Source organism: Natator depressus, chromosome 11, assembly GCF_965152275.1.
Source record: "Natator depressus isolate rNatDep1 chromosome 11, rNatDep2.hap1, whole genome shotgun sequence".
Lineage (NCBI taxonomy): Eukaryota > Metazoa > Chordata > Testudines > Cheloniidae > Natator > Natator depressus.
The window spans coordinates 32981999-33007252 of NC_134244.1; the positions used below are offsets into that span (position 1 = coordinate 32981999).

General features: G+C 39.2%; 1 protein-coding gene across 4 annotated transcripts in view; it reads right to left on the reverse strand.

Moving 5' to 3' along the window:
- Positions 1-25254, reverse strand: part of RBMS1 (RNA binding motif single stranded interacting protein 1) — a 200795-nt gene that overhangs the window by 66048 nt on the left and 109493 nt on the right. The window lies entirely within an intron of this gene.

Sequence of the window (25254 nt, forward strand, 5' to 3'; positions counted from 1 at the left end):
ACTTGCTCACCAGAACGCAAAGATGATTAGGGATAAGTGGGATAGGTTCAGAGGTGAAAGTAAGCCGGTCCGGTCTGGTACACCGTGCCAGACTGGACTAGCTTCCCCAGGCTGGTGATTTAAAGGGCCTGGGGCTCCCTACAGAGACTGGAGCCCTGGGCCCTTTAAATCGCCGTCTGAGCCCAGCTGCCGGAACCCTGGGGTAGCGGCGGCAGGGCTCTAACAGTGATTTAAAGGGCCCGGGGCTCCCGGCCGACGCTACTACAGCTGGAGCCTTTAAATTTTGATTTAAAGGCCCCGGGTATTTAAAGGCCCCACCTCTTCCAGTTGAGGCCACGCCCCCTGCCTAGGACTCTGGCATACCAGTAAGTCCTTTAAGTTACTTTCACCCCTGGATAGGTTAATCAATAAAAGAGATCTAGCAGCAATGTTCTGTAGATGTATCCTCTCACTGCATGAAGAACTGGAAATGTTCATATTAAATTCTTCACTTTTTTGATGACACCATAGAGAACGAAGGAGTCCCTGAGATCTTCTTTAATACCTGTTTGAGTTTCCACTTTGAGATCTGCTGCAGGTTTGGCAAGAGATGTGCTACTTTTTTAAATTCAGTTAACACATTCATATCAATTACAGAAATACAATTAAAATATTACTCAACATTGCCAGATTTGCTCTGTTCCAGGCACAGAATGATGTACTTCGCTGTAAGCAAATATGGTGACCGCTGTTCATTTAAGATAAATTAACTACTTGGAGCACTACTTTGATGGTGGCTCTGCCAAAGGTCCAAGTGGTTTTGACAAGAGATTGATTCATAGATTGTAAAGCAAGAAGGGACTACTGTGATCATTTAGTCTGACCTCCTTATAATACTGGCCTTAGGATTTACCTCAATTAATTCTTGTTTAAACTAGAGCATTTCTCTTTGTATTTGTCCCTTTGAATCTCCACCACTTCAGAATGAAGGATGGGATTTTCAAAAATTCAGAATTCATTTAATTTAAGTCTCACTGTTCTTAACTAACTCATTTCAGTGCTTTTGAAAGTCTCACTTGAAGTGTTTATAGGGAATAAATACCATCTAGTCAGGTGGATTACGTTTATTTGTGATACCAAGTAATCAAGGAATTTATGAGAATATTTTTGTTGATTCATATATATGTTTTGACTAGGCCTACAAAATGATGGAGATGATATTTTGTCTGTTTGTAGAAAGTCTACTTTTTCATGCTGTAGAAGGATCTTAAATACAAAGTTTGGTTAGAGTGCAATTTCTACAATTATTATTATTATTATGAATTCCAATCCTTGCGCGTGTATATTCCCTGGAATGCCAAGAATATTCCTTCTTTGCAACCCCCCCCTTTTAATTTAACATTTAGATTGTACATATTTATATTTTCATTGACAGTTATTGTAAGAACTAGATATTATTATTGATGTATAGCAATTAACAATAATAATTTGGTACAAACAGGTGAGCTGCTCTTCAGGTTCAAAACCAATAACTGGAAGGTTTGGTTGTGAATATCATATTTTAAGAATTGCTGTAGGAGGAGCAAAAAGGAATCTCAGTCACTGGAGGTTTTTAAGAACAAGTTAGACAAATACCTGTCAGGAACGGTCTAGGTATTTCTGCCTCAGAAACGGTCTAGGTCCTGCCTCTGTGCAACTAGGATGGATTGGATGACCACTTGAGGTCCCTTCCATCCCTACATTTCTATGAGTCTATGAAAAGCAGAAACAGCTACTCTATTAACCCTTGCGGTTTAGTAATCTCTTTGGATCTACTCACTGAGTTTACTTTTTTGAGGTGTAATGTGTAGAAGAGCAGATATACTGCAGGATAAAATTATATACTTATCAACAGAAAACTGGGAAACAGCTTTCCAATTTTTGGTCAATATTGAATACAATAGATAAAAAAGTCACTATGTACTTGAAGAATAGGTATTTAGTTATATAATATGCTCCACTTTGCTCCAGGTATTTTGTTAGGTATTTTGTTATATAGTGCTCTAGCTCTTTCTACACTAATAAGTCTGCCTCTAACAAACAAGAAGTGTCCAAGTTCTGGAAATTCTAATGAAGAATGATTGACTCCTGCTCCGTCCCCGCAAGAGCTGTTCTATTCTGATTTAGCAGAGGGAGACTGGAGGTGTGGGGGGAAGAAGTGCATTTCGAATCAGGAAATGTTTGCTTCCTCTCACGTTATGGAAAAGTGGATAACTTTTGTCCATTCTTCACAATCTGACTGGAGGAGTAGGAATCAATACAATCTGTTAGCTTGCAATAACAATTTTTGTGAGAGAAAAATGGATCTTTGAATAACCTTTGATCAGAATTTAGTGTGCTAGTTTTTGGTAAATCAAGTGGAAATTTAGATTAGTGCATTAGAAAAATTACTCTTGTCACACCTCTAGACATTTTAAACCAACATTTAAAATTGATTACTCTCATCACTAAGACAGATTGTGGCTTTGTGTTCTGTTGTAACTTTAGAGTGGTAGCTCCAATGGTTCTACTGCAGAAATGCTTCCACTGTCAAGTTAAATAATGAAACGCAGCAATACAAATCGCATCAGAACTTTGTTTTTAACATTAAACTATCTATGGAAAAAACCCAATGCTTCAATGTATTGACATGACACCCCACTCATCCATGCAATAATGAAATGATTTAGCCAATAGCTCGTCATTCCCTCACCCCAAAACAGCCATCAGAAATACAGGGGAAACTGCCAGTATCCCTCTCAGGCAGCAATTAAAGACGACCCTTGGGGTGGAAGGAATCAACTGAAGCCATCTGTGGGAGCAAAACAGCAGCCCAGGAAGGGTGTGGCAGCAGGGACAGTCCTAGGGGAGCAGGAAAAGCAGGGTTTGTATAAGGCTTTAATCTAATAATGAAATCTATGGATTGGATTTTTTTTTAAATTAATAAAGCAAATTTTGAATGATGGGTCTGTAATTTTTTCTTTGGTTTCTGGTGATTTCACATGTGACTATAGCCTAGTCTTTTCAGCTATGGCATCACCAGAAACACGTCATGGAACTATGGCCCCATTATTCAGTCACCTGTCATTTAGGGTAGGATTTGCAAAGGTGCTCAACGTGGGTCTAACTCTGCTCCCACTCCAAAAGGAGTTTTACCATAGGACCAATTCTACTCCCATTGAAGTCAATGGTAATCACCCACTGATTTCAAAAGGGATCAGAGGTAGGTCAAAACTGAGCACTTCTGAAAATTACACCCCAAATCTAACTGTAAACAGAAAGCCACACAGCCAGGATGCTCAACATTAACACAGCAGTGGAATTATTAAACTTAGTTTGGTGTGCACCTATTCAGGCAGTAGTTGCCTCATGATCAGGTTACATAATGCTTGCTTGACTTGCCATACGACCAGTATGAACAGATAGAAATTAAGACCAAAAAAACTGGAAAAGTGAAAAAAAAAAATCATCATCCAGCAACTTTCCCCCTTTAACTTTACGTCTCCCAAAGAGGTCATTTTATATGTACAGTAACTCCCCACTTAACATCCTCTCGCTTAACGTTGTTTCGATCTTACGTCCCTGCTCCATTACAGAACATGCTCCGTTTCAAGTTGTGCAATGCTCCCCTATAATGTTGTTTGGCTGCCTGCTTTGTCCACAGCTGGCAGGCCCCCTATCAGCTCCCCCTATCAGCTCCCCTACGCCCCCCCCCGCCTCCCACCCGCTGGCAGACCCTGCAGATCAGTGCCTTCCCCTTGCTCCTCCTGCACGTGGCAATCAGCTGGTTTGTAGTGTTCAGGAGGCAGGGGGGAGGAGCGAGGAATAGGCACGCAGGCTCCCCCTCCCCCCCAGCCTCTTGAACACCGCAAACCAGCCACAGGCAGGAGGCAGGGGAGGGACGGGGAGGCTGTGCGCAGAGTCCTCGCCCCCCCCCCCCCCCGGCCTCCTGAACACCGTGAACCAGCTGACTGCCATGGGTGGCGGGGGGGGGATCTGCACGCCTCGTCCTTGCTGCTCCCCCCCCCGCCTCCTGAATGCCGCAAACCAGCTGACTGCCACGGGCAGGAGGCAGGGGAGGAGTGAGGACGTGGTGTGTGGAGTAAAGGGGGAAGAGGTGCGGGGGAGGGGGGAGAGGAGAAGAAAAGGCAGGTTAAAGTTGGCTTGCAAATCCTGAGTGATGACGATTCTGACAGGGAACGCAGCTCCAAAGTGATTAGGGGAGTTGGTCATCTAATGACTTGCTATAAAGAAATTAACCAAGATAAAAAAAGGAAAGCAAACCAACCATCTCTAGATGTGTTTTTTCAAGTTCAGCAAGAGAAGCAGCTGGACAATCCACCTTCTTCCACTCTCTGACTCCACCACCTCGACCAAGCTTCATACTCAGCAATGATGATTGTAGTATTAAATTGTTTCTTTAAAATTGTTTAAATCTTATACCTGTATTAAATTGCTTGTTTAAAATGTATATAATGCCTCTTGTCTGGCAAATTTTTTTTCCCCTGGAACCTAACCCCCGCTATTTACATTAATTCTTATGGGGAAACTGGATTTGCTCAACTTCGTTTCGCTTAAAGTTGTGTTTTTCAGGAACATACCTACAACGTTAAGCGAGGAGTTACTGTACGTAACTCAGTAAGCATGCAAAGATCTTGGTCATTCTTTGGTTTCTCATAAACATGAAACTACTGACAGGGTGGTCCTGAGGTCACACGTTATTTATGCCAGTTCCCACTTCCGACCAAAAAAATGTGTCTGTGTGCCGAGGGAACATAAGGAGAGTTGGAGTTTAAGCAGCGAACTGTAAACTGAGAAAAGAATAATTTTCTATATTCTTCACAGACCCTTCCACTCCAGGAACCCAACCTATTGTCTGCCAAGCTAAGGTGATTTAGCCTAAGCTCTGAACCATCTGCCAGGGTGTCTATCAGTTTCATAGCCTGGTTTCCTTACAGTTTATGGGTTAAGGAGGTTAAACCACCTAGCAGAAACACAAAGTGATTTGATCTTTGACTCACACTTCAGAAGTACATATGTAATCTCAGTAACTGTGCCATACTTAAATTTTTTCAAATACTAATGCATGTGTCAATCAAAACATTTTTATCTTAATAGAACAGAGGTAAATATGTTATTAGATTAGGTAGAATTTGATATATTTTTTATAATACAGATGTTTATTTTTAAATATTTTTTTCTATTTTTACCTATTTAGATGTTCACAGTTGCAGGAAATTATGAGGGTGTTTGTGTGTGTGTCAGGCAATTATTTAATGATAGTAGAGTTTGAGATTCAAGAAGTTAAAGCTTTATAACCATGAAAACACATTATCAACATCACATGTCAAAAAATATATACAATAAATGTCCTTAAAAAAAAAGCTCTGGTAAGTTATCAAGCAGCATTTTCCCTACTTTGCTATACATTTCAATCGTCATCAACGGTCAGTTTGTGTGTATATGGTGAAATCAACATTTACAGATAAAAATCAAATCCTTCCAAACTTACATTATCAACCATAAGATAGTTGGTAATGCCATTTTCCTTTTTACATTATGTGAAATTGACAGCTTAGCACAGTTTACGAAAAAGTTCAGAATATATTTTTGTTTATATATGATAGGAGCTTTTCTATTTATTCTACGAATCTATTAAATATTTTTGAGGGGCATAAATTTACATTTACTGTCCAATAAATACTCTAACCACAAATGCTGGCCGATATTGAAGACTAGTACGCTTGTTATTTTATTGCATGAAAGCATTATCCAAAGCTAAATAATTCAGGTCAGTACGAACATCAAAAGCTACTTCTATTAAATATTGCAAATATGCATTTTATGTTGATTAGGCAGCATTGTGTTCTATTTGGGAACACTATTTTTAAAGCAGATTAAATGTGCAGTTGTATGTGGATTATTATTAGACAGATCTATTTAGAAACTGACATATTACCATTATATTTTCAGTGTGGCACAATGCAGTTGGCAACTAACATAAGGTAGTTCTTCAATCAAAAGATTATAAACTTCCAAAACAAAGTCACTTGGTGAGGGTCATTTCTGCAATTTTATGAAAATATTTTACAGCTACTCAGCAGCACTTACAGATGGTCAAACCAAATCTACAAATGCTATTTAATCAAAATGTAAGAATATATATTGTTAAAACATATCAGCAGTAATGATTATATCACCATTAGAAAAATCAAGTTAACATCAACCAGTCCCTATTCTCTCTTTTACAGAAGCAACCAGCATCTTCCAATCCAGAGTAATCAATATCTAGTTTAACAAAGGAAACTCTTTGGAAAACTCTTAATAGCATAGATATAGAAAATGATTTTAAAAAATGACACGGAATCCTTACATGCTTACCTTTACAAAAAAGGTACAAAAATTCCTTATTTCATTATCAATAAAAATCATAAATGAGAATCTATATTTTGCTACAGAATATTCACAACATATGCCTGTGTCCTAACTAGCTTAAAGACATTTCAGTACATGGAAGGGGTTTGCTGTTTCATACAGCTATGCAGAGTAAATGTTCTAAGTACAAAATACACTTCAATGTAAAAAAAATATCTAAAAAGAATCCCAGTTTTGGGGGGAATGTGCGTGCATGTGTGTGGTGGTGGTGGGGGGCGGGGGAGGAGGAGTCAGTGCATGGTAGAAAGAAATGGAAGAGCAAAGTGTTTTTTTTTTTTTTTTTTAAAGCAAACAGTCTCACCCTGTTCTCATGCTTTAAGACTACAGAATTCACAGGCAGTATTTGTGGATTACGATTAAAACGCTGAATAAAACCTGCATTTCAAATACCCCCCACCAAAAATGAAAGCCATTTATTAACAAATACAAAAAACCAACAACAACATCGTTCGTGTGGCTCATACCAGGAGTATAAAAAGGGAGAAAGAAAATGGAGTTCCACATAAACAATAGAAAAACGCAACTCATTTGGAGGCAAAATGAAGAAGCCTTCCTCAGGTTTAAGCACCTCAACCCTGGAGCATTTTTACTACAGTCTGATAACTTCTTTCAGCTCTTGATTTCCCGTCCACACATGATCCCAAATCTATTTAAGGAATGTGGAAGCTGAGAAATTAAACAAGGCGGAATGCTAATATATGTGTACAAGCCAAGCATATGATAACTATGTAGGCTTGCACATGTGGATTTACCAATGCATGCTGCCCTAATCTGAAGACTGGGAAACATTTGTATACGCAGTCATAAATCCTGGCAACAAAGTGATCTGAAAGCTAGTTGGGAAATGGAGTTCAAGGGAAAAGGTCCATTTTGTAAAGCCCAGACTAAAAGCTCACCAGAAATAACTGTGAACAGACACAGAATGCAGTTAAAGAACATGCACAGTATGCAACCCTCTCTTCTCCCTTCATGCTCTAACCAGTCAAGATCAGTTGGAAAGCGTGAGTTGACGATTCCTAGATTTGTACATCTGGAGCCTGGTTATGGTACGTTGTCAGTGGAAGGCCTCTGAAATTATTCTCCACCCTCATCCCCACCTTGATGCAGTAAACCCCCAAACTGTTGATTTACAAGAATGATTGGGTCAGTCCCAAGGACCAATTTACAGCAGCCTCTGGGGCCATTGATAGCAGGCAGAGATTACTAGAATGCATTGGCAATCCAGCCACACCCTGTTTTCCTCACCCAGGGCTCTCTACATCAGAGGCTGTAAGGAAAAGGGGTACAGTCAACACTATACAATTCAAAGATGCTTTCAACCACATCAGCAGTCGCACTTTATTTCATTTACGTATTTTGAAAACTCCAAACAATAACTTTAAAGTTTGTTCCTGCCAGCAGGACTGGAAGAGAGATTTTTGTGTTTACTTCTTATGAAAGATGCTCAGACACTACAGTGATGGCAGTCCTTATAAAAACCTAGAGAGACAGACAGAGAAAGCATGCCACACAAGTCAAAGAAAGACCTACTGTCAGTTTGTGTGACTAAGATGACACAAAGCAGGCTTAATGGGACTTAGGCCTGGGCTACACTGGGGGTGGGGGGGAGAGAGGGGGTGTTTGAACTAAGATATGCAACTTAGTTCAAGTATCTTAGTTCGACTTAACTGGTTGTCCTCACTGCGGCAAGTTGACCGCAGCAGCTCCCTTGTCGACTCCGCTTACTCCTCCTGCCGAGGTGGAGTACAGGCGTCGATTCGGGGATCGATTTATCGCGTCTAGACAAGACGCGATAAATCGATCCCCAATAGATCGATCACTGCCTGCTGATCCGGCGGGTAGTGAAGATGTACCCTCAGATCTGGTGCATTGTGTTCAAACCATTTTTAAGCAAAGGTACTCATTTGTTCTTAAATCAACCTCTCATGAGGAGCTAAGTGACTTCAGCTCTGTTCGGCGGGCAGGGGGGAAGCCTTACTTGTTCAAATAATCTTTGATCCCTTTCAACTTTATGTGAACTGTAGTATATAACTAGATTAATGCCATAAATCTATTAGTAAAACTCGCATAACAATAAATGCTGTACATTAAACTAGCTGTAGTATGATGGTACTTAACTCCTGATTAATGTATCTGTGAATTAACTTCAAACTAACATTATGGGATTTCTGTTGTATCCATTAGCATTATTTTCTTTAACATCTAATAACTTAATGTCAATCTTATTGAAACTGCATTAAAAGGACAAGTTATTCTAAATCACTGCTTGAACCTCCACAGGCACCATTTCTTGTCACCTTAATAAGCTGGCACATAGATTTGATTCTGACTTGGTACTGCTTCCCTAGTCTCAAATCACAGCTGTGCTGAATAGCAAATATCTCAGTTTCAATAGGGAAAAGGTTTGCTCTCAAGTAGTTCACCCCAAGGGTCAAAATACTGAGCAGGGCATTTAAGTGCCTTTATGTTATTGAGCGGAAACATCAGCTCACATATTATTGATCATAATTGGGTGGCTCTGTTGCAAAGATGTCTGCAATAGTCTTAAGTACTGAGAGACTGGGGCAGAGGAATGTTATGCTTTTAGAAAAAAATGCAATCCATCTACTGCCCAATTTTAGATACACAAAAGCAATCACTAGTTCTAGCACAAAATCTAAAATGCAACCTTGGTTGTTGATGCATCAGGGTCATTTTCAGTACCACTTCCTTAGTTTTACACTGCTGAAGAAAGACAAATATGTGAATATTGATTAAAACAAGCAGGAGGCAGAGCTTGCTTTCTAGAGTTTTGCAGCAAGAAGAAATGGCAGTTACTTATCTGGAAATTTGTTTTCTGTAACCTAGCTATATACTGTTTCAATCCAAATCACCATTATGCAGCTCTAGTCCCATTAGTCAATCAACCTTAGTCAGTCAATCATGACTGAAGTCTTTCGGAACTACTACATTCTCAACCTAATTTTATTTTCAGATGACCACTCCATTGCTTGTGAAAGGATCAGCAGCGTGAACCTTCCCCCTTTAGGATGCTAAATGACTATCTGAAAGAAACCAAAAGGTGAACGTGACGATGAATTACAGTGTATGCATCTTCGCTACTGAAGTGGTTATCTGACAATGCCCTCTTCTAAGTCAGATACTAAAGTAAGTCTAACTGGAAAACTTTGAACATGCTTGGATGAAAGCTATTTAGAAGTGGGGAAACGTAACAGATAAAGCAATCTTTAAAAAAAAAAAAAGGAGAGAATTCAGAGAAACTATGTGGACATGTGAGAAGGAACTAATTCTTCAACAACCCTGTAATGTCTGCATCCAGTGTCAGAAAACTACTGCTTAGGCTGTGTCTAGGTCAGCCTGCAGTTCTTCCTGCACACCCAAAGGATCACTACAGAGAGGAAATGCTGTGTGGGAAGGCCAGGGAATGAACCCTGCAGATCAAATGACTCAGACCACAATAACTCAAAAAGTTTAGTAGCAATTAGACATCTAACAATGAATGCCAGTGAAAATGAGGTAGGATCAGAAGCTAAAATAGAGAAAGAACGAGTTAAAAATTACTTAGACAAGTTAGATGTTTTTAAGTCACTAGGGCCTATTAAATACATCCTAGAATACTCAAGGAGCTGACTCAGGAGATAACTGAGTTATTGGTGATTAACTCTGAGAAGTCATGGAAGGTGGGTGAGATTCCAGAGGACTGGAAAAGGGCAAATATAGTGCCAATCTATAAAAAAGGGAATAAAGACAACCTGGGGAATTACAAACCACAGTCAGCTTAACTTCAGTAGCTGGAAAGATAATGGAGCAACTAATCAGGCAATCAATCACAACCTAAAAGTGCTAAGTAACAGTCAGCGTGGATTTGTCAAGAACAAATCATGTTTAAGCAACCTGATAGTTTTCTTTGACAGGGCAACAAGCCGGGGGAAGAGGCAGAGGTGGTATATCTTGACTTTAGTAAGGCTTTTGATACTGGCTCGCATGACCTTCTCATAAAACAATCTAGGGAAATACAACCTAGATGACAGGTTTCAGAGTAGCAACCGTGTTAGTCTGTAGCCGCAAAAAGAAAGGAGGACTTCTGGCACCTTAGAGACTAACAAATTTATTTGAGCATAAGCTTTCGTGAGCTACAGCTCACTTCATCGGATGCATTCAGTGGAAAATACAGTGGGGAGATTTATATACACAGAAAACATGAAACAATGGGTGTTACCATACACACTGTAACGAGGTGAGCTATTAGCAGCAGAAGGGGGGGGGAGAGGGGGATGGACCTTTTGTAGCGATAATCATGGTGGGCCATTTCCAGCAGTTGACAAGAACGTCTGAGGAACAGCGGGGGTGGGGGGGTGAGGTGGAGAGGAATAAACATGGGGAAATAGTTTTACTTTGTGTAATGACCCATCCATTCCCAGTCTTTATTCAAGCCTAAATTAATTGTATCCAGTTTGCAAATTAATTCCAATTCAGCAGTCTCTTGTTGGAGTCTGTTTTTGAAGTTTTTTTTGTTGAAGAATTGCCACTTTTAGGTCTGTAAACCTAGATGGAGCTACATAGGGTGGGTGCATAACTGGTTGGGAAACCGTTCTCAGAAAGTAGTTATCAGTGGTTCACAGTCAAGATGGAAGGGCATATTGAGTCGGGTCCCGCAGGGATCAGTTCTGGGTCCGATTCTGTTCAACACCTTCATCAATGATTTAGATAATAGCATAGAGAGTACACTTATAAAGTTGGAGGACAATACCAAGCTGGGAAGGGTTGTGAGTGCTTTGGAGTATAGGATTAAAATTCAAAATGATCTGGACAAACTGGAGAAATGATCTGAAGTAAATAGGACAAAATGCAAAGTACTCCCCTGCCGTTGCAGCAGAGATTTAAACAAGTATCTAGATTCTCTACAATGATTTCTGTGGAGCTGTGCTGTTTAAGTGAACCAGAACGTACACTCTGCACTAAATTACTGTACACCAATGGGCTAGTTCTCCAGCCCAGCATGGATCCATACCACACCAGTATATTTCAGGGCCTTGCCTCAGGACACAATTTATTAGTTAAAAGAGGAACTTAGGCAAAGTACCAAAATAAAGCATTTTCTTTGCCCAACATGGGCGATAATTGCCTAAGGCCCTTCCCCCCTCGCCTCTCTTAGCCAGAGCCCTGACCCAACAACTCCCACGGGAGTCTTTCTACACCCTGAAGTTCTCACTCCCTAAGCCTCCTGGGACCTATGGGCTGGGTTTTTTCTCCTACCCCAGGGTCTCCTGCCATTCTCCAGTTCAACTGACCTCTTGTTGGCCTTTATAAGGACTAGGTGCTCTTCAGGCTATCACCTGACTTCCTAACTCCATAGCCTCATCTGATAAGCCAGAGGTGGGGCTGGGCCCGTCTCCCCTTAAAAGGGCTAGTCACCCTGTGACAGTTACACTTTTCAAAATAATCTGACAGAGGGCATTTTGTGATGCCACATCCTTGATTGTGTCATCCTGTTTGCTCACATACTTGCTCATCTTCAAAATTCTGTAATGTGCAGTGGCCGTCCCTGATTTTAAGGGAAATTAGTGAAGTTTGACTGCATAAGCAATTAAATAAATTGATGGAAATAATCCTAAAATTCCCCATGGAACAAAATAATATGCAACTCATCTGGGAAGAAGCAGAAAACTGATCTTGAGTCTCTGTGTCATTTTTATATTGGCATAGCACTGTACAGTCAAGTGGCATGACTTTCAACGAGTTATTCACGATTAATATCAATGTAAGAAACAGCAGAATCAGGCCCAGCAGCCTGACATCAATATACGTTTAAAATACTTTAATTCTGATATGCTTTCTGCAAGAATACAAAGGTGCATAAACCTCAGAGAGAAGGGAAACCTGGCATCTATTTTATAGGTGCAGAAGTCTATTTTGCAGCAGAACTAGCATGGTTCTACTGTGCAGGCGCGGGTAAGAAGTATAGGTAGTAAGTAACTGAAAACATCACACATGGGTTAAACTCCCGATTCCCAAGCCATTGATCCAAAAAGGAGCTCTGTACAGTGTCATACCGAGAGACGTGATGTGGGGCAGGAGGATCAGGTACTACATGGTTCCTCCCCTGTTATGCTGGAGGGGAAAGCATGCTTATAGTACAGAAATGACATGCAGAAACTCTGCTACCACTCTGACCTTGAGAGGAGGAGTGCTCTCTCACTTTACCTCAGACAGTTTCCAAGCACCCAGCCAAATTATTCAGGCTGAATGCTATGGAGAAGATTTTTGCCTTAGTGGAAGACAGCGAGCATGCAGTGCATCTGGCAGTGTGCTTTTACACTGCTTAAATGCTAAGCCTTTGGCAACACAGACCCAACATTAGTTTGATAGCAAACTGGGGAATGTTCTCGCTCCCATTACAGCCAATGAGAATGGTAGGCTCTTGCAGGAGGTGATTAGTGCTTTTCAGGATTAGGCCCTGGGGATCATACTGCAAATATAACAAGCAAAAATTAAGGCTGCTGTTCTCTTGTGGGCATATTATTTTTTTACACACACCCACCATTTGTTAACATGGAGTGAAACAAGCTAAGATGTCAGTTCAAAGGATGGGAAAAGAAAAATAAGGGGGAGAGGGAGGAAAAAAGAAAGCATGATGATATGAAATATTTTTTATATCCAAATCCTAAATAATGTCTTTTAAAAAATAAAACGTAGTTAACTACAATGTATTTTAAAGTCGCATGTCTCTATATACACATATAAGATACAAAAATTAACATTCTTCAGAATAAAAAGGTCACAATTTTTGGCCTAAAATATATGGCAATGTCGTTCTAATATGAGAAGTTAAGAGGGAACTTTTGGTACCAGCTTAAATTAAAACCAAATGAAAGAACAAGACAAATATTTTGCAGAGGGTCTGATCTCAGCAAATCAGTGTACTTCGAAGCTTTTTCTCTTGGGAAAATGGAGTTGGATTCTAAACTAGATGAAAGAGAGGACATGCAAACAACAGGATAGAAGTGCAGAACACACATTGCAATTTATTTCTGTTACTAAAGTTACGATTCTGCAAACCATTGCACAAGTAAGGCTACTCACATGAATTGCTCCAGTTACTTCAAAGAAACTGTTTGTGTGAGTAAAGGTTACAAGAACAGTGTCCAAAATCAGCTGTTTCATTTTATCATCACCACAGATGATTCTCTTTCATATTTCCTGTACTGTAACATTTGGCATTCCAGTTAATTTTTTTCTCTATCCTATATATCTGTTTGCAAGCATTAATATTATAAATGGCAGGGTGTTCTCTACATTCCAGAGGGGGAAAAAATTCTATAGGTTTGATTTGCCTCAAGAGTTGTTTAAATTACACCAATGCAAGAGGCACTGTTTGAAATGTCATTACATGATAGAATGGTAGGGATTGTGGGAAAGATTTCAAGCCCTGGGTTAACATTTTATACCATTCTTTGAAGATAATTTACAGTTTTCTCTCCACTTCCTCAGTAACAAAGGACCGTCAGAGCTGACAGGGTCTGAATTTGCTTGTTTATTTACATTTGCTGTTCTTTTTAAATGCAAAGAAACATTATAATGGTTATTTTTCATTTTGCTTATGATTTGGGCATAGGGTTATTTTATCAAACCTACCAACAGTGCTGAACACTAGCAATGCTGCATTAAAATCCCCCTAATAAAATGTTACCAATACAAATAGTTGGCCTTAGAATATGAGAAGAGAAAAAACTGTTCACTTTTCTCCTTCACAGGGCTGGATAATTTTAACATTACATAGTTCAGACTTCAGTAGAATAAGCCTTTTACAATATGGTTAACAAGACAACTATTGTTTCAAAGAGTTAAGTGAAACTGCATTAGAGCCTAAGCTGTATTTGATTTTAAAATCTTGTTCTCATATATGTGACCTCCTTTTCTTTACAGAAAACTGCCCCTATTGTTGTCAGCACAGCATTCTGAAAGTTCATGTGGGGAGAATCCAACTGAGAGTCCAAACTGTGAAGCACTTTTGAAGAGTGTCTGTAGCTGAAACTGAACATGTCTGACTCTCCGGATCATGCTTGATAGCTTATGGAGAAGTGACAGTTTCTGGAATCAGCTGTCCAGAGCCAGCTAAACTAATTGTTTTAATACTTGTTAACATTTATAGTAGCCTACATTGATGCTACTTATTAAGGATCATGTTCCCATATCTCACATGAGGCCAGACCACATCCTGCCACGGAAAAGCCTCCAAGAAGGGTCCCTGGGGAAGAATACACCATGAGCTGCCCCTAGCAGATTTTTCCCTAAGCTCTTCTGCAGGGGAGACGGATTGCCCCTCCACAGAATGAAAGCCTGTGGATCCCACAGCATTTACAGGCAACATGATGCCATATCACCTCTCTCCTACTTGAGACCCTCAGCCGAGTGGCTGCAGACCACTGTAGTCAGTGCTTCCTTCACCAGCAGCTGCCTTTGAAACATAAAGAGTGAATTCCTCTCCCATAGCCCATGCCTCACCCTGCATCAGAACTCTGACCCCACAGATGACTTTCCATGGGATGTCGCATGGGGTGGAGTGCTGAGGAGGTGGCTGACTCCCACTTCTGTAAGCAAAGAACAAGCTGTGCATGCTGACTGACTCATCCATGTGTGGATCCTGCTGAAGGGTGGGAACAACTGGACCCAGGGTTGCTAATGTGCTGTTCCCATCAAAGGAAATTCTGACTCAGGCTGTCAAAATTATGATTTGACTTATTCTTACATCTAGAATTAATTTAATCATCACAGTGAAGATGGAGTTTAAAATGGTTAAGTTAAGATTTTACTTGCTTTTGCTTTAAACACAAAAGCCTCTCAGGAAGTGCACAGCACCTCAGAGGATCAGGTGTGAAATGACAACTCTCTCTTCCCTTCCAGGTCTTCCTTCAAGCTCCCCCTAAAAAATACACACAGCCTTTCAATCCACTAGAAGATATGAATCCAGAACAAAAAGACCCATGCACCCATCAAAATTACTTTGAGAGTGGGCCTTTATTTGATCATGCACTATAAACATCTTTCAACTTTACTTTCTGTCCAGTTAACATGTAAACACTTAGGAGAGGGGACAGTGTCTTCTTTCGTCTGTGCAATGTCAGTACAGCCACTCATTACAACCCACACAAGCAGCTTTGCTTACAGTTAAATTTGCTCAAGTGTGCTAGCAAATCACCACAAGTCACGGAAATTGCCACCTAAGACAACATTAACAACTTATGCCAAGCACAATTCCCATGATATATCATCCAAATGCCATTATTCCCAAATGCCTCTATGCTGACCTGAAAAGACAACCTGTCAGGGTTAAAGATATTTCAGTATGTGTCTCCCATCAGTTTTGGGCCTCTCTACTGAAAATGACAACAAGGGCTGCTATAGAAATGAGGTCCCTTCTTTTTTCAACTCAACTCAGCTGAGAATCAGTGGTAACCACCAACAGGCAGAATAGGTTTTAAATTAAATACTAGTTTTAGAAAACAGATGGGTGAAGAGTCAGGGCAAGTGGAGAAGGCACAATTAAGAGAGTTATGTGTTGCAGACTGTGTTAAATAAGGCCAACAACAGCAGTCCTTGAAGAAGGAACACAGAGTAGCTGTTGGTATCATACAGCATATAACTGAGCATCATAGTCAAGTACTGTGGAATTCTATTTTTTTCCCCCAAATAAAAAGTAGAATAAAACTCTTCTATAAACAGGATTGTTGCTCATTTCTTGTCCAGAGATGTTTGCAAAAAATAATAAATAAATATAAATCTCTGAAGAATTACTTTAAAACCTCCTTCCCCCCCCACCCAACAACATATTTCACTATTCCGTTTAATTATAATGTAAAATTGATGTAAAGTTTCACTGCAACTATGAGATACAGACACACCAAGATTCATATATTCCAAGACCAGAAGGGACTGCTGTGGTCATCTAGCCTGACCTCCTGTATGACACAGGCCACAGAACTTCCCCAAAATAATTCCTAAAGAGTATCTTTTAGAAAAAAATCCAATCTGGACTTAAAAGTTGTCAGTGATGGAGAATCCACCACCACCCTTGGTAAATTGATGTTAAAAACGTACACCTTATTTCCAGTCTGGATTCATCAAGCTTCAACTTCCAACCACTGAATGGTGTTACACCTTTCTCAACTAGACTGAAAATCCCTTTATTAAATATTTGTTTCCCATGTAGATCTTCAGACTAATCAAGTCACCCCTTAAGCTTCTTTTTGTTAAGCTAAATAGATAGACTCAAGGAGCTCAATCATTATAGTCTCTAGACCTAAAGGAAAGGAGTGACTAACTAAGTGGAGAAAAAGGAATAGAGGAGAACTACTGGACAGGAAGATACTAAGAGAAAATACTTTTGTGAATTTAGCTTTTAATTCCCCCATTTCTTTGAACTATATAACCATTAAAAATCTGAATGAAATGTACAAGTTTCTTTAAAGATTGTGATCAGAGAGAACACCTTTCTGAATGAGTTAAAAACAAAACAGAACTGGTAAAGCTGTTTACTATATCCCAACCACGTCTATCTCTTAATGAATTCCACTGTGTAAAAAAGGGGGTCTGTGCTGATCTTCCCTGACTGGAGTGGCAGCAGCTCCCTGCTACAGTAAATTTTAAAACTCTAATTCACATCATATTAATACTAGGGTGACCAGACAGCAAGTGTGAAAAATCGGGACAGGAGGTTGGGGGTAATAGGAGCCTATATAAGAAAAAGACCCAAAAATCAGGACTGTCCCTATAAAATCGGGACCATCTGGGTCACCCTAATCAATACTGAAGGTAAATGAACAGAGCAGACAAATGACAACCCAATCAGAGGTCATAATCACATAGCCACAAAGAACAGTGAGGCACCAGCACATCAAATGGCTGGTCACATGACTAGTTTCAGTTATAAAATGATATTAATATTTCATTTTGCACATTTCTGGATGCTCTTGACCAAAACAAAAAAATATTAAACTAATCAACAAAAATCTTAGATTGTGAAAACAAAGCTGTCTACCACATCTGATTTTATCATTTCAATATGAACAGGCTCCTTCCAGGAAATCAGTTTTAGTTACCTCTCTGCCACAAGGCTGAATTTTTAAAGCTGTGCAGCTACCTTTTTGCTGAAACAAATGCTTAAAATAAAAACTCTACAAGATTTATGATTTCCCATGTACATATAAAACAAGGCCAACCATTACAAGATTGTGTTTCAATGTTCTGACCATCCTGGAACAGAACAATGGTCTGCAGTGGCAATTATATTCACTAATTTTATTACCTTAAACCAGCTGCTTTCCTAGTTGTAATCCAATTAAACATCTACATAATATCCACTACAACAATAACATGATAAGGAGGAAGTCCTAAGTGAAGCTATCCAGAGCAAGAATTGTTTAAAAATATATTAAACTAGTTTGTGAACAGTTTGATATAAGTGAGGCCGTGCTACCAAGCAAGGTGCCACAAGTACTCCTTTTCTTTTTACGGATATAGACTAACACGGCTGCTACTCTGAAACCTGTCATCAAGCAGGCTTGGAATTGAACATACCTAAACTGGTCTGGTCTGGTGATTTAGGCTGCACTGGAATACAAGAAATGTAAATTTAGCAGCAATAGTTAAATGCTCTTCCTGGGATTATGGAGCATCAGTGAGGAGGAAGAAGGTCTGCTGCATTATTCTCTGTACCCCCATCCTGAATTAATGATGTAGCACAGTGGTCCCCAGACTTTTCAGGGTCAGGCCCCCCCCTTACACTTGTCTATGCCCTCTCCCCACCCCCAATCAAGTGACTGGGGGCTGAGCTGAGGCTGGGGCCTGGGCCTGCCGCACCCCCCGAACATTCCTCTGCACCCCCCCTAAGGGGGCGTGCCCCACAGTTTGGGGACCTCTGATATAATGGCACTAGAAGAGGACCTGGGAGAAACTATCAGTCAGACCTTTCAGATCTTCCTGCTGAAAATGATGCAACACTGCAGAGGAAAGTTGCAGGTAAACTGCAGGCAAAAAAAAAAAAAGAGGATGAAGGGCTGAGCAACCATGTGGATTGGGCATAAAGGTCACGAGTGGTAAGGCACAGTTCACACTGAGATGCTGGAAAGCACCTAGAATACATGTCAGATCAAGTTACCAATTAGGGGCTGAATCCTGCAAGCTCTCGCTCACATGAGTGGACCTTAATACCATCAGTAGTCTCACTCAAGTCAGTGACTGCTGGTATGAGTAAGAGTTTGCAATTTCAGATCCTCAGACATTAACTGTAAACTGTAAGTAGTGAGCTTTTGCGTAACAGAACCTAAATAAAAGCTACAGTTAAAACAAGCCCCATATAATGTATTCTGGAGTGCAAAAATCAGCACAGCCCACTTCCACCAGCTATTTCTGCACTGAGAGAGAAGGAGTAACATGAGACCCAGATGGGACCACCCCTACATCCCAGAACTGTGCAGGGGAGATCCACTCCAAGGCATGAGAACCTATGTGGCACTCCCAGCTATATGGGCTTGGGGAAAGAAACTGTAGGAAGGAGCCAGCCAGAAACTAAAGACAGCAGAACAGCTGCAAAAACAGTTCATGCAGGGACAGACAGAGACTGATGATATCATCACTGCTTTCTGCAGTTTTCACTGTGAGCATTCTCTCGCCTGGGCTGATTGGCTGTTTGCTCCAATCCCTCCTGTTCCCCCCCGCTCGTCTTTTCGCTTAACTAATATCCTCCTAACATAACATCTCCCCCACCACCCCACATACTGAAAACATGATGACATCTGCCAACCATCACACTGATCACGCTGTTTGTATGTTACCTTCATTTCCCCTGCCCTCCATCTGTATTGTCTATTTAGATTGTAAGCTCTTGGGGGCAGGGGCGGTCTATTGCAGATTTGCACAGGTGCCTAGCACAATGGGACCCTGTTCCCAGATGACCCCTAGGCACTACCGTAATAAACATGATAAATATTTTGCTTTTTCCATATTTCTGCCTCTGGCAGACCAGATATGTTTTTGCTTTTACAGCGCAGGATTGGAATAGTAGGCTTGTGTTTAAATGGCCTATTCATAAATGTAGGTTTTTCATTTTCAATGGAAATGCCACTAATACCATCTGAAAATATCTGCACTCCCAGGCGATCCACCTTCACAAAAAGTACAATATACTGTTTTAATCTGGCAGAAAAAGGACAAGCTGCTCCTACTCGTGTGTTGTTAAAAGGGCCGGGGAAAGGAGGTGGGGAGTAGTAGATTTCTATAGTAGGAAAGATATTGGAAAAAAAAAAAAAAAAAAGCTCTCTATCATTTTTTGAGAAGTACTTTTCCGGAGAAAAAGGCATTATTTAAAGTGGTGCATAAATAAATACAATTTACAAATATACTATAGGGCCTCACTGCAAACAGAACAACAAGTTCTACCCTTCTGTAGTTAAATAAGAACTTTCTATAGCAACTTCCCAAAAAAATTTAATCAAAATAAAAACCACCATTCAAGTTCAGCACTGCCAGCTCCTCTATGCCAGAACTGAACTTACTGAATGAAGCAATGAGAAGAAAAACGAAGTCTTTGTACCACCAGAACCACCTATGCCACTTTTTAATAGAAGAATCTGTAGAGTGACTCAAATACTCTAATTATATTTAAAGATCGGTTATTTTGCTATAAAATAATCTATTTAATATGATTTTTCAATATTATAGTACAATGTACAATGCTGTTTTGGAAAGGGAAATAAAAATCAATATGCGTGACAAGTAGCTTGTGCTCTAACTGTAGTTTATTTGGACACTTAAAGCATCTATATATAACATAATAAACTATATGCAACTGTTTATTTTATGGACTAAATTAACTCCTCTCTCCACGAGGCCTGAAGAAACCGGCATAGCACAAGGAATTAAGTAGGAACTGGAGGATGGAATTCAGCTCGTAGCATCAAGGAAGGCTATGACACTACAACTTAATCCTTCCACACAGGTTTCTAGATCCTGAATCTGCCAAAGAGTAAATCTACTAGGACACTTCCTAACCTACTCACCACACACCTATTAACAGCTGCTTATTGTGAACCAGAGGAGAAACCACTTCTGCAACCTGCAGGTATACTGCGGACTCTCCACTCACACACCTTGCTCAAGACTATCCCTGGAGTTTGACAGCTCAGGGGACTTTGTGTGAGCCTTCTTGCAAGAGAATGAATTCCATCCTATAACTGGAAACTGTCCAGTAAAAATTATTACAGGTGTTTCTAATAACATCTTGAATTATAAGAACAAACAACATTTAAGGATTTAAGGTAGGATCCTGATTCCTTTAGCATCAATGGCAGCTTTGCCACTGACTTCAGTGGGTCAAGGATTTCACCCCGGTTTATTTTATATTTGACTCAGTCTGAACAAAGAAAACAGACAATCAGTTTTACTTTGTGGCTTTTATGAGATCGCACAATGATGCGATGTTTTGGTTGTAAACACTTCAAGGAAAGGTCTGAATATACATCAAAACCTGTTTTCAGTTAATCAAATAAAACACATAACATTTTTACTAATTTTATGTTCTATAATAAATAAATGAGTGAATGAATGAATGAATGAATACACCTTTTTTCCTGAAAGCAGCCTGGCAATATCTGTTTAATAAAAATATTTAAATAAAGTGCGAGTAATTTATCTTGGATTGATATAAACTGAGTTAGACAAGACCAAAATAGAATTTCTCTTGATTTCTCATTTACCAAGTGCATATTAAAGGTTGTTTATCTAAGAAGTTTTTAGCAGTTATAAGATCAGTAAGTGGCAAGGAAGCCCCAGCGGAGCAGCTGGATATTGCAAAATCCAGTTTGGAAACTAAATACCATGTTCCACAGCTACTTCCTGGAAACCTGTATAGTTTACACAGAATTGCAGAAAGTGAGAATTTGGCATGTGGAACTTTCCATAATTCATAAATGTGAGCCTCTAATAGTAAGCCTCTGCATTAGGAGAGTCTTGTTTCCATATGATAGAACTGACATTAACTCCAGTTGCTAAAGGGCTATGCTGGCAGAGAAGCCTACAGTTTTTAATAAACTACTCAGATTTTTGGTCAAATGTTCCAAGTCTTCGATTTTAAAATCTTCTGGAAATCTCACTTGCTTCCTCAGCAGAAATGGAGAATTTTAAGATAGAAGAGGAGAATGTCTTAACACAGGAATCTCTTACCAGAGAAATTCCTCATAGAAACTAACTCATAGAAGCTTCATCTATCCTGAGAGGCCTCAAGCTCACTTTCAGGAACCATTTGTCTTCCAACAAAAAAGGCAAGAGCCAAAAGCCAGGTACAGAATAGTGATTCCAGAATAGGCTCTGTAGCGTAGACATAGCCAAAGATCATTCTATAACGAACTACAGATTGAGCAAATAATTCAGAACCTTTGCCCAATTCAAGAGGCAAAGAACAAAACCAGAAAAAGATCACAATTTTTTTTTCTCTGATTGCCAGAAACACACACACACACACTCAAACTGGGGAAGCTCCGAGAGAGATAAGAGAAGTCTGCTCAAGATGACAAAATGTTTAAAGTTATGAGTGCTTCCTGCTACCAGTCAGCTACTGAAGAGAAGCAACAACCCAACAGTCTCAACTTGGAGGATCCTGAGGGTGCTTCTGTATTATTTTTGAAAAACAAGTTTTAAAAAAAGGAAAAACTCTTCTACCATACATGTATCTAGAATGAGTTAAACCTTAGAGAAGTCATCTTCATGTGCAAGGCTTTAGTATTTCATAATTTATGAATGGCTCTTTTCACAAAATTAATTATCTGCTCCTTTTTTAGTAAGATTTATGGGAATCTTTCAGGACATACACTGTAATAAGTCTAATTTTTTTTCTGATAGTTGGCCCAGCTCTTTCATTATAATCACAAAACTATTGAAACAGTGAGTATTATCCTGAAAGCAGAAAGTTTTATTTTTGCAATAAACGTAACACTTCTCAAACTAGAAGTTTGTCATTTTCTCGCAATAAAAATTTCATTTTTCTAAATTAGGCATAATATTGTTTTCTATCTACAGATACAATATTCAGCTGTGAAGGTTTGGAACTGTTATAAGGTCTTTCAAAACAAACCCGTCCTTTGAAAATCTGAAGTTCTTCTGACCATATTATGTCATGCCTATTAAAAAAAGACAGAAAGAAGAAAGCAAAAGCTATTATACAGTTACTAAATTTTTGCCCCTTACCCTCCCCTATCATCCCTACCACTTTTTGCATTGTTAGCCCATGATTTTTAATTATGCTATCTTTACATATAATTTGATATGAACTGGATATAAAGAACATAGGAATAACTGACACTGCCTGTTTGAGAAAATGAGAACAAAATTATGAGAAATGGGACAAAAATGCAACAAAACACTGCTGGAAGGAACAGACAACTGGTAGCAATATTTGGTAGTGGCTGGCAGGAACTATTGCTGAGCAGGTAAACAAAGTTAGGAGGGATATGGATGTGGTAGAAAAGAAAGAGAAAGAACAGTAAGAAGAGAGGACCTGTGAGCCTGATGTTTCCAGTGATACCAAAATTTTCAAAAACAGCCATATATTTTATTTTAGATGCTGCAATTTTTGGGTACTCAATATTTTTGGGCCTGATTTTTTAGAAGTGCTAAGCACTTTGATAGGAGTTGTAAGTATTTAGCTCTATCCAGCTGAACATACCTTTCCGTAACAGGAAGCTGATGAGCTATTTGAAGAGGGAGGAGATCATGGAAATATACCAGCATTGAGCAGCCACTATTTGGGAAGAGAACAGGTGGTGTCCTTGAAACAGGCATGTAGTCAAGGGGGTGTGAAGAACTTCTGAGAGCGAGCAGCCATAAAGGCAGATATGGATTGGTACAGACTCTGGAATAACTAATTCTGGATGCATTTTCATAAGTGAAAATGACAAGAATACTGGCATAACGTATGTCAATCTAATAAGTATAAAACAAAGCTTCATCAACTGACCTGCACTACTCACACTACTTTTAAGGAAAAAAAGTAAAATAAACTTCAGTAAGATTATCGACAGTTATATGGACACCAAAATTGATCAAAGAATCCTGTTTTTTAGAAGAGGGAGCAAGAAGGGGGGAACCCAGCCATCCTTAAAATAGAGGCTCTATTTGCATACAGGAGAGCAAGGACACTAAAAATAAAAAAAGTGAACAAATGTCTTGTATGTATTTAATTGCACCTTCTGAACATCATTTGAAAATCTGGAAACTGTGAGGTCATTTAGACTTTGGAATACAGCTCAGAGAAAATGGTGGAAGCTCCATCATTGGGATAATGAAATACAGAGGAGAACATTAAAAGATATAATACAGAGAACAATTCTGCTTTGGCAGACAAACTGACAAGATCAATTAATATGCGTGATTAGGCTGGAAAGATTTAGTTTTATCTGTAAATGTCAATAAACATTGATTCCACCATACATGTGCACTATTTTTTCAATTGACAACTGAAATGTATAAACAAAGTCAGAAAAATGCTGCTTGAGAACTTAGCGTCTGATTTAAGGAAATTTACTTTGCATATTGTAACATGTGATGTTGACAATTTGTGTTTTAATGTTTATAAAGCTTCAACCTTTTGAATCTGAATGCCTACTGTCATTAATTATTATCTGACACCTCCGCCCATAACTTCCAGCAACTGTGAAAATTTAAAATAGATAAAAATAGAAAAAAATGCTTAAAAACAAACAGATATTATCCATTGAAATTATAAATCAAATTCTATCAAACCTAAATATGACCCCTCCAGATTTAATTTATATTAATTTCTGAAATTATGGACAGAACGGCAAAAAAGTTTTGCTAAAGTACAAATCAACAGTCCAGCACCTATTTTTCCAGAGTGTCATCTAGTGGTTCAAATAAACGGGGAGCCAGGATGTAGGGGTCTTTTCCTGGCTGTGTTGCTGACTAGTGGCGTGACCATGGACAAGACTTTTTAGATATCCTCATTTATAAATATGTTAAATGGGGGACAAAAGCCTGCATAAAGTTATCTGAGGTTTAATCAGTGTTTGAGAATCTCAAAGAGGTTCCATATAAACCCAAACTATTAAAGTGTACTTTTGCAGGAATGAAAAATTAGGGGCTTTCCTTGTTTACCAGATAGAAAGTAGAAACTGAAACTTACAGGCTATCAGTAAATTTTACAGGTATAATATTTTGTTTCAATAATGGTCTGGCAAGTGTGTTGTGAATCTCGAAATTTTTTCATTTTTTAGAAAGTCAATATAGCAGTCAAGAATTATATGTTCCAGAGAAGAAATGTGATTAAAAAAAAAAGTGTAAATAATATAATTATACACCCACTCCATATTCAGAAATACCCAAAATGCATGGATTTATACAACATCCCGTTGATATGAACTTTGCTAAACAGTGTTGTCTGAAAAAGTTTCTCTAGGCTATGTCTATACCGCGTTTTTTAGCCCTGATGTAGCTGCACTATACGCAAACCCCTACTGCAATCGTACAGCACTAGTGTAAATCTTAGTTTGAAACTGGTGAAAGCTGCCCAGGTGCAAGTTTACACTGGTTCAGCTTTATTATTTGTCTTGGTGCAGCTACATCAGTTGCTAACTGAGAAGATCTTAATCATATGCTTTTAAAAACAAGCTACACAATTGTTTGATAATTTTCAAATGTTTTTAATCTTTTGTGATTACAGCAGATAAACAAGTAGTCAGGAGAATGGGTGTCCGTGTTTTTTTTAAAATCAGGAACCTGGGATACACTTATTTACTATATATTTAGTCTGTT